This window comes from Elephantulus edwardii, unplaced genomic scaffold, assembly GCF_000299155.1.
Source record: "Elephantulus edwardii isolate Elephantulus edwardi_28Jun2011 unplaced genomic scaffold, EleEdw1.0 scaffold00006, whole genome shotgun sequence".
Taxonomy (NCBI): Eukaryota; Metazoa; Chordata; class Mammalia; order Macroscelidea; family Macroscelididae; genus Elephantulus; species Elephantulus edwardii.
The window spans coordinates 18572269-18581314 of NW_006399756.1; the positions used below are offsets into that span (position 1 = coordinate 18572269).

Sequence of the window (9046 nt, forward strand, 5' to 3'; positions counted from 1 at the left end):
TCTGACATACTTTGGACATGTTGTAAGGAGAGACAGGTCTTTAGAGAGGGACATCATGCTGGGTAGAGTAGGGGGACAGCGCAGGAGGGGAAGACCCTCTGTGAGGTGGACTGATTCAGTGACTGGGGTACTCCGGATGGGTGTGTCAGGGGCAATGAGATTGGCACAGGATAGAGCACGGTTTAGGGCTGTTGTACACAAACGACTCGATGGCACATAACAACAACAACAACAACAAAGAAAAGAATTGGAAGACTCAATATTGTTATGATGACAAGAGCCTTATACATTCCTAATTACCAAGAATGTAGATTAGAGGAAAATATTTGAAGGTTCTGTGATGACAGGGAGTCTGTGAATTAAAATGAAGCTATCTCTTTAGGAGCATAACACCTAATACAGGGGCTTGAAAGCTTGATTCAACAAAGGAATCACCTGAGGAACATAAAAAAATCCCTGTGTCCTGACTGTTCTCTGACCAATTAGATAAAATCTCTGGGCATGGAATTCCAAAGGGCAGCTACTGTTGAGAAGCAATGACCAAGTGGAGGGAGTAGAGGCTTAAGGGCCTTTACTTTCATGTCCATGCAACTCCTGGGAAAGTATCCAGAAGAGTTGCATCTAACGCTGTAAGTACCATCCAATATGGCGGCCAGCAGCCTTTATAATTATTGAGAACCTCATATACAACTAGTCACATTATACATGTGAAATACACTGATTTTCATTATAAGAAAAAAGAACATGAAATATTTTAATAATTTTAACGTTACTACATGCTTAAAAAATGATTTGTTGTTTATCACTGGATTAGAATAACAGTTTAGAATAAACATCACTTGATTGATTGGATTAAATAAAATAGATCCTAAAATGAATTCATTTTACCTCCTTTTTTTTTTTTTTAACGGCACTCTGGTAGTGTATTGGTAAGAAGCTGCACTGCAATCTCAAAGGCCGGTGGTTCCAGTCTGCCAGCTGCTTCACAGGAGAAAGATGGGTAATCTCCTCCCATGCACTTAACTGCCTTTGAAAACCCACTGGAGGGTCAGCTATGGTACAACACAACAACTGGTGGCCTACTGTTTAAAAAGTTGAACTGCCACCCAAAAGGCAGGTAGTTCCAATCCACCAACTGTTCCTCAAAAGAAAAATGGGCAATCTCCTCTTGTTCAATTTATAGCCTCTGAAAACCAACTGGAGGGTCAGTTATGAGTCAGTTCCAATTTGACAGCAATGAGTTTTCTTTATTTTTTTATGTACCTACTAGATTTAAAATTCTATACATAACTGTCACTATATATCTATTGGAAATAATAGACCTTTGATCTTTTAAAAGAAAAAATCATAAATACTCTGAGGTGAAAATGACCTTTGGGATCATCAGATTCAATCCCCTGATATTACAGATAATGAAACTGAGGCCCATGCAAAGAAAGTGACTTGTGCTCTCTGACAAAACTAGAAAGAGGCAGAGCTGAGATTAGCCAGGTCTCCTGCCTCTCACTGTCTCTGGCCATTTCCCTCACACCTTCCAAGACTGTTAAGACAAAAGTGCTCCATCATCTCCTCCTCAGACATTTAATCCAGGAATGTTTCATTTAATTCACTGCTAATGAATTATACCTACTTCTAGAGTATGAATTGTTTTCCCCCCTTCTAATACTGCATTAAGCTTCAACGCCTACCATTTCTGAATTTGGTGCCATATAGCCAACGCACTTTCCATGGTACCACATACATTAAACCAAAGGGGGAAAACAAGATCAAACCTCACATAGCACTTTATACTAGGAAAGGTTACATGTCAAAGGGCACTTGAAGAAATACCACAAAAATAAACCTAAGGAAAAAGACATTGGCGGAGGAAGGTGGGGAGGGGGGGTTCAAAACACAATGGAAATAATACTTTGTGTTCCTATTTTAAGTGCCTTTCTCAATGCTATATGCACAGCAGCTAGAGGCAAGCTGGAAAGCCGCCAGGTTCTGGCTGCCAGCAAAAATTTTGTCACCTCCTTTGAACATCTGAAGTATGTTTACCCAATAGATTTCATTAAATTACACTTCCATTAGGAAGCATACAATGTTGATACTCATCTCAAAGATCAAAGGGATCGCTAAGAGGCATGTCATCCGGCTCCCCAGCTGATTGCTATTTCTAGGCCAATCAAGGAAAGAAGCCAGAACAATACTTAGTTAAAAAAAAAAAAAAATGGTAGCATCTCCCCAAGGACCGTAGACTAAGAATCTGCAGCCCCATTATCAAAATGAGCATATCATTAATGACAATGCACATACAGTGAGTTATTTTAATACGACTCCGACACAACAAACAAGCTGGACTTGAGTCATTAGCTGAATCTGTGAAACAGTATTTTTGAGGGCTGAGAAAAATCTCTTCACTAAAAAAAAAACCCAAAAGAACCCCACCACCAAACAATGCAACTTTAAATGATCAAGTCTAATTTATAGAAGAAAAAAATCTGGTTTTTATTGATTTTATGAAGCTATTAAATAATCCACAGGTGAATCAGATCAGGGATGGTTAATTTAACCACCAACTGGCTGCTGGAACTTTTCTAATTTAATTAAGTTTCTAGATAATTTGAGAGAAAAAAAACCACCAAAAATGGATCCTTTTTTTTTTTAAAAAAAAAGGCAAAACCAAAATGCAATTATTTATGCTGAAAACATTTAACTTCTAGGAATGAAACCCAAACCAGAATCCACTACATTTGAGCTTATTCTGTTTCACAATGACCCATGAGGACAGTACTACCCAAAAAGTTCCCAAGGCTGTACTTTATTAGGGAAGCAGACTCCTCTCCCCAGGGCAACAGTGGGTCCAAATGCCACACTTTGGGGTAGCAGCCACGTGCTTTAAACACCATGCCACCAGGGCTCCTCTTCCAGTAACAAGGGATCCTAAAGTCAAAAGCTAAGACTATGTGACCATTCAAAAGTATATAAAAACCAATTATCTGGATAGTTGGAGGGAGTGGAGAGGAATATTCAAAGGAGGCTTAAATACTTAACTGCTTTTTTATAATGAAAATGTTAATGAAAAAGCTCTAAGTTTTTGCTATCAAAAGAGGCAGTGGGGAAAAAAAAAGAGGCAGTGGGCAACAGCTCCACTTTCTAAGCTTGATCGTAGGTGGTGGGAACTTTTCTAGTCATTTTCACTGTGAGGAAGTTGCCCAAAGTGGGACCAAAAAAACCCAGTCAAAACTCAGGGTTAAGGGATGTGCTCTTTCCACAGAGCGCCCTCTCCGAGCTCTGGTCTCATGCACTAGAATCACCTATCTGCATCTCCAGGCTGCACACTTCAGCTGCTCTCTGCTACCCGTATTTGACACATCATATGAACTCCAATTATCTATCTTTTCCAATTAATCATCTAACAATTACGTTTCCTGCATTTATAAGCATCCAGCTGGGAACAGAGTTTTAATCTAGGAGAGGAAAAAAAGAGAATTCAGGTTTCTAACAAATTACTTCTAATTAACCAGAACCTTTTTTAGTCATCCCAATGTAAAGATGCCTACAGCTAATCAAAGAATTTATTGTTTGCATTCTTAATGATATTTTTACAATTTCATTTGCGCTTCCCAAATGAGCAGTTCTGGAAATGTACTGCACTAACATTTCTTAAATGTACATTCTGTTTGGCAATAAACAAAGACTGGAGGAGGGGGAGGAAGTCATTTCTAAAGGAAGGGAATTTACAATATGATTTGAAAGGGCACCAAACAAAATTAAATAAAGCCAAGACTCAAGGCCTGCATCTTCCAAGTGAGTTAACAAAACATCTCCCAATAAATTCAGGAAATTAATATGGCCAAGTCATAAAGGTTTTAGCACTGGCCAGGAATTCAGGGATTGTATAAGTCCAGTGGTTCTCCGTCACAAATTCTTGGGTCTCCTCCCAAACCTCCAGAATCAGAATTCTGTGCTTTGTCAAGGCTTCCAGGTGACTATCTCACTGAAGTTTAAAAAATTACTGGTCTAGACAAGTCACTTCACTGTCTTCATTGTTCAGATGAGGAAACGTTCCACAGAAAAGAAAAGAAGAATGATCCTGAGAAATTTACTATTACCTTTCCCCCTTTCATATTTAAAATGTAAAACACAATACTGCATCTAAAATCCTTCTAAGCATGAATGTCGGGTAGCATTGAGCTTACCATGCCTTGGGTTCCCAATGGTTCTCTTTAACCACGTTGTTGCTGTTAGTGTACAATCAAGTCGGAACTGATTCATAGCTGATGCTTAAGCAAGTTTACAGAGGCAGTAAAATCACACAGAAGGAGACTGTTCACCTCCCTCCCAAGGAGCAGTTGGTGGATTTGAACTGTGTGCCCTTGAATTAGCATAACAACTCCTTGCCACTAAGGCATTGTAGCTCCCAACTCTTGCATACTGTTGTTATGTACCATGGAGGTGGATCCGGCCAATAGCTGACCTTCCAGTGGGTTTTCATAGGCTGTAAATCACATGGGAGGATACTGTCCATCTTTATCTGAGCTGCTTACCTCTGGATTGGCCACACAGTTCCTTACCAGCAGGGCACCAGAGCTCCCTTCGTACTGTTCCACAGTACTCAAGATTTTGAGGTCCTGGGACCTAAAATGCATCCTTAGGATATTAGCTACAAAGATTTGGGTTAAAGCTACAAGGTTCCTTTAACTGAAACATAAAATTGCACAAATACAGAAACAATAAAGAACACAGAAATGAAAGGTAACCAGTGACCTATATGTTTCTAAAGCTAGACTGCAGGCAGAGGTGTAATTTATTGAAGACAAAGAGCTGCACGTAAAACCAAAGAAAACTGGTACTAATCCCTGCTCAGTAACGGACCCTGTTGTTCAATAACCCGGCGCCAAGTCACATTCTACCTCTGTCCAGGGATGTGCCTCCTCATCTCTAAAACGTCCCCTCTGACTTTGTAGATCATCACAGCTTGTCACCTGCAGCTTACACGCTGCTAGGATGGTGAAAGCATTCAGTGTTAACAGGATCACCGTAATGGGCACGTTTCAATGGAGCTTCCAGACTAAGAAAGGCTGGGAGGAAAGGAATGGAATGGGCTCTATTTTTATGCAAGTAACATTTGCCTTCTAGGCTTCTTTCCAACTGTGTCCTCTGTGTGAAGTGGTTCTGTAAGTCCGTCTTTTCTTTTTTTCACATTGTGCTTTAAAAAACCTGCATGCCACTTACGAAAATATATAAGGGGGCATACAAATATGCAATGACATACGTGTTACATGTATAAAACATAGTGGTTGTTATTGTTATGCACGGTCGAGTTAAAACCTACTCAGAGCTGACGTTCCAGCCAGTTTTTGGAAGCTGGAAATGACATAGGCGAATCCTCATCTTTCTCTCTTGGGGAGTTTGGTAGATTTGAACTTCATGCCTTTGGGTTGGCAGTGCAATTCTTTACCACCAGGCCACCAGAGCTCCCTATAAAACCTAGTACTTCTGAAAATTGGCCAATGAAGAGCGTACAGATTGTTGTCTACCTCACTAGCTCTGGACCCCCTCCCAGAAGGGCTCAGTCCCTGGAGGAGGATATCATGTTTAGCAAAGCAAAGGGTCAAAAGGGGGTGAGGGAGACCTCTCGGGGGGTGGTTTTCAGAACCATACAGGACCAGGCTATGCTTCATTCTGTCATACATGAAGTCGCCATGAGTCAAGAGTCCAATCAGCAGAGACCAGCAGTAACAACTTCACAGACCTCCTGTAAAGGTCAATACAGACGCAGCATCTGGTATACCATGGACGTGCAATAAATGTTAGTGCCCTTCTTCCTCACCAGTTCACCGAGGATGCAGAAAATGGAAAGTCTTTTCTGAGTTTTCTCTGCTGGGGTGCTTAGAGTCTTGTTTTCAATTCTTATAGGTTGTGACTTACTGCAGACATTAAAGCAATTCCCATTCAACCCTGTTTCTCTCCACTTCCTTTACAACCGGCTTCTGAATGATAAAGGCCCTTTCTAGCCTGCCAGGAAACTTCGAAGACCTGGACAACTGACTAGAAGAGATCCATATTTGTTCCCAGTCCTAAAAGGGATCCAAAAGAATGTGGAAAATCTCGAGAATTGTCATTAGTGTCACATGCAAGCAAAATATTACTGAAGATCATTCAAAAACATCTAGAACAGTATATAAACAGAGAATTGCCAGAATTTCAAGCCAGGTCCAAAAGATGTGTGTGGCACTCGTGATATAATTGCTGATGCCAATGGTTCCTGGCTGAAAAGGTGAAAATACCAAAGAATGCCCATTTGTGTTTTATTGACTGTGCAAAGGCATTTGACTGTGTGGATCATAACAAACTATGGCTAACAATGAGAAGAATAGGAATACCAGAGCACTTAACTGTGTTTATACAAACCTATACCAAGACCAAGAAGCTGTTTTCCAAACAGCACGAGAACCCTGCATGGCTCAAAATCAAGAAAGGTATACTTCAGGGCAGTATCCTTTTACCACGCCTAATCAATCTGCATGCTGAGTAATTCAAGAAACTGGATGCTATGAAGAAGAATGTGGCATCAGGATCAGAGGAAGACATACCAACAAACTGTGTTGTGCAGATGACACAGACTTGCTCGCTGAAAGTGAGAACTTGGAGCTCTTGTTGCAAAATATCAAAGATCAGCATCAAGAAGACAATTATCACCACTTGGTCAACAAGCAACATAATGATAGTTTGAGAAAAGACGGAAGTTGTCAATTATATCATCTTACTTGGATCTACACTCAACACTCTTGGTACTAGCAGTCAAGAAATAAAAAAAACATTGCACTGGGAAAGTCTACACTCAAGGACCTCTCCAAATTAAGGAGGAGCAATGATGGCAATTAAAGATAAGGTATCCTGATTCAGACTATGGGGTTTTTTTCCAATTACTTTCCATGCATCTGAAAGCTGGGCAATGAATAAGGATGAAAGAAGAATGAATGCCTCTGAATTATGATGTTGGAAAAGACTACTGAATATCTCACAGACTTTCAGAAGAACTTAAAAGTATGTCTCGGATAAAGTGGAGCCAGAGTGCTCCTTAGAGGCATGCATGGATGGTGAAGTTCTGACTCACATACTTTGGACATGTTGTTATAATGCTTGAAAGAGGGAGGATGAATTAAGAGAGGAAGACCCTTCACTAGATAGACTGACACAGTGACTACAGCAATGGGCTCAATTGAGTATGTCAGAGATGACGAGGATGGAACAGGCTTGGGATGAGTCTCAGATCTGTTGTTCACTGGGTCACTAGGACTTGTAGTTGACTTGATGGCACCTAACAATAACAACAACATATAAACAGTGAGAAAGTATTCTCTTTTCAGAAATAAAAAGAAACTTAGAAAATTTCTAAATACAAAAGATGCAGGGCAAAATCCACCCTTGACCCTTCCAAAGATGTATCAAAGTAAACACAGTTCTTAAAGCTTGGATTGTGATTATTTTGTTATGTGTTTTCAAAGTAGGACACTATGAAGAATTAAGCATTAAAAATATATGGTTTTAAGTAAAAAAACAAACAAAAAAACAACAAAACCCAAACAAACCACCAAACCCCTGTTTTTAAAATCAATGGGTATGATTACATACACGCTTTCAAATTAGTGTCCGGGACTGTTTGTGGTAGATTTGAGACAACAAACTCCTCTCTCTCTCAACAGATCTTTTACTCAAACTTAGCTCTGCAGTATGATGAGTATTATATAACAATACAGCTAACGACCCTCTTCACTTACCCTGGAGATTAATTAACTGGATAATTATTTCAATTTTTCTAGAATAATGTATTTGATACCCTTATGCATCTACTCAAGAAAACAAAGATTCTTACCACTGGATCAATGGGCAGTATCATGATGGATGGAAAGGACACTGAAATTGTCAACAGCTTCATCTTGCTTGGATCCACAATTAACACCATTGGTGCCAGCAGTCAGAAAATAAGGAGATGCACTGCACTGGGAAAGTGTGCCATTAGGGACCTCTCCAAATTATTGAAGAGTAATGATATATGTTTGAGGACTAAGGTGCATCTGGTTCAGGCCATAGTTTTTCCAATCACTTGCTATGCATCTGAGAGCTGGACAATGAATAAGGATGACAGAAAAATAATTGATGCCTTTCAGCTGTGTTGTTGGAGAAAAGCACTGAACATCCCAAGGACGGCCAAGAGAATAAACAGGTATGTCTTGGAGAGGGTGCAGCTGGAGTGCTCTTTGGAGGCAAGAATGATGAGGCTTTGCCTCATATACTTTGGCATGTTGCTAGGAAGAGCTATTCCTAGGAGAAGGAACTGATGCTGAGAAGGGTGGAGAGTCAGCAAAGGAGAAGAAGACCCTCAACCAGGTAGACTGGCATGGTGACTGCCACTATGCCCTCTTGGGTGTCTCAGGAAGTGTGAGGATGGTACAGGATAGAACAGGGTTCAGATCTTTTGTTCATGGAGTTGCTATGAGTTGTACTTGACTCAATGGCACCTAACAACAATAATTAACAATGTATCTATCCACTCACAAATACTGATTTATTGTTTGTATGTGCCAACAGAGCAAGAAAACACCGCATGGTTCAAAATTAGAAAAAGAGTGTATCAGGGATGCATCCTGCATACTTTTTTAATCTCTATGCAGAACAGATCATTTGGGAGGCTGGACTTTATGAGAAGAAATGTGGCATCAGAATTGGAGGAAGATTCATCAACAACTTGCATTGTGCAGGTGATACAATTTTACTTGCTGAAACTGAAGGGGACGTGACGTGTTTCTTGCTGAAGGTCAAGGGCTCTGTTCCCCAATAAAGACTGAAGATCAACATCAAGAAAACAAAGATTCTCACCATTGGATCAACCGGCAGCACCATGATAGATGGAGAAGAGGTGGTTAACAATTTAGGCTTACTTAGTTTCAAAATCAACACTCTTGGCTCTAGCAATCAGGAAATAAAAAGACAAACTGCATTAGGATCTGCCATCAGGAACCTCTCCAGAGTGCTGATGAGCAAAGATGTCAGTCTA

At 40.2% G+C, this 9046-nt stretch overlaps 1 protein-coding gene across 1 annotated transcript in view; it reads right to left on the minus strand.

Annotated features, from left to right (window-relative positions):
• Positions 1 to 9046, minus strand: part of VTI1A (vesicle transport through interaction with t-SNAREs 1A) — a 446001-nt gene that overhangs the window by 377948 nt on the left and 59007 nt on the right. The gene's annotated exons all lie outside the window — the stretch shown is intronic.